The sequence below is a fragment of the Parus major genome, chromosome 2 (genome assembly GCF_001522545.3).
Source record: "Parus major isolate Abel chromosome 2, Parus_major1.1, whole genome shotgun sequence".
NCBI lineage: Eukaryota > Metazoa > Chordata > Aves > Passeriformes > Paridae > Parus > Parus major.
This window is the reverse complement of record NC_031769.1, coordinates 148705047-148706904: the sequence shown is the minus strand read 5'-3', so window position 1 is coordinate 148706904 and position 1858 is coordinate 148705047. Positions and strand designations below refer to the sequence as shown.

At 46.9% G+C, this 1858-nt stretch overlaps 1 protein-coding gene across 10 annotated transcripts in view; it reads right to left on the bottom strand.

The window, feature by feature from the left end:
* The window catches only part of ADGRB1 (adhesion G protein-coupled receptor B1), a 280813-nt gene that overhangs the window by 128369 nt on the left and 150586 nt on the right, over positions 1–1858 (bottom strand). The window lies entirely within an intron of this gene.

The following is a 1858-nucleotide window of genomic DNA, read 5'->3' as shown; positions in this document are numbered from 1 at the left end:
AAAGAAAAAGAAAAAGGCAAAAAATGATAATGTGACACTCAGATTGTTAGAATTTAGGGTGGAGGGCAAGATTTTAAACAAAAGGAAATATTGAAGACTCTCTGGAGAAGAGAATAACCTACCCATCTTCTTTCATAAAATCATATAAATGCAGAATGATGTGGGTTGAGAGGGACCTTAAAGATCTTCTCATTCCAACTCCCTCTATTGAAAGCAACTACACCAAAGGACGGTTGTGGTCTAATGCTGAATCCCAGCCAGCCTGATTTTCTCCTTTCCAGTTTTGTTGTCAGGATCTCACCCTCTGAACTATCAAGTCCTTGGTCCCGGGCTGTCCTGGAGTTTCTCTGCCTTTTATTTCTTTCCTGTTTTTTCCCCATTGATAAAGACTTTGGCATTGACTCTTCTTTACCTGTACTTTGCCAATTTAAGACAGGGCTGTTAAACAATAACCAGTTTTCCAGGGACAGATTCCATGAACTATAATCCACTTGGAAACAAGCTGTGATGACTTCCTGTGTTCTCCTCAAAGCACGTTTGCCCACAGGGGCTTAGCAAATGCCACGAAAGGCTGAAGGAGAGCACTTCAGCTCTTCTTTTCCTTCTCCACCACTTCCACAGCGTTTTCCCTTCCTCACCATTATCCAGACACGGATCTGGGGTGGCTGAGTGATCTGGAGGGCCAGCTGGGGACAAGCAGGAGAGGAAGGGGGCAGGAGGAAGGCTGAGCCTTGGAGAGCGTGGGCAAGGAGCACAGGGTGGCCATGCGTGTCTCTGCCTATCCAAGGAATCTTGGTGAGACTAAAACGGTCTCAGGATGAGATTAAAAAGTCCTGCCAGTACAGCAGGTGTGCACAGAAGGAGGAGAACTGAGTGAGGATGCTATTTTTAGCTGCACACTTTTATATTCCATTACAGATTGAAATCACAAGGTCAAACCAAATCCAGGCTACACTGGATGCTGTATTTTAGGTTTTATCACATAATGGTTGACAAAGGCTCTTCAAAAATCATTGCAGCCCTTCTCTGAATACCTTTATGGGTTGTTTTAGTTTTCATTTTCCTTGAACAACATCTTTCTGCCTCGGGGGCCGCAGGACATTGGAATGTGAGACTGCAATGAAGTTGGGTTTATTTTTAATGAGCAAATTGGGAGCCAAAGGCTTTGTTCTAAAAGAATTGGTCGATCTCACAAAATTCAAGGTGTGATTTTGGTCCAGCAGCTTCGAGGGAGAAACACAGAGAGACTGCTAAAACCTCCGTTGGCATCCTGTTGACAGAGATTTCTGTGTCCTAAAGTCGTGGTGCTGGGCTGTCATCTCAATTCCCACTGGAATGCACACCAGGAAAACATTCTCCCCGTGATGTTCCCAATCCACGTGTAGGTCACGGTGACGCTGGGCTGTGCCTGCCTGGAGGTGCAGGGAGAAAGCCACCGGGAACCAAGGGCCACACGGAGTGAGCTGTTTTTAAGGGGATCAACAGGGTTTCCCTGTTGCCATGACAACCTGACAGTCTCCTCTGCTCTGTGCTGAAATACCTACACGCACCTGGAGGCTTGAGACCAAGTATTTGGGCAGAAAATCACAGAATCAGTGTGTAGTTAAATTTGGAAGGAGCCTCTGAGGCCATCTGGCTCAACCCAGTGGCTCAAGCAGGGCCACCTTGCCAGGACCATGACCAGATTCTCTGCCCCGCCCAGAGACAGACCCTGAAACCCTCATCCAAATCCAACAGGAAAGCACAAGATATCAGGGAGGAGAGGAAAGGAGAAGGAGAAGGAGAAGGAGAAGGAGAAGGAGAAGGAGAAGGAGAAGGAGAAGGAGAAGGAGAAGGAGAAGGAGAAGGAGAAGGAGAA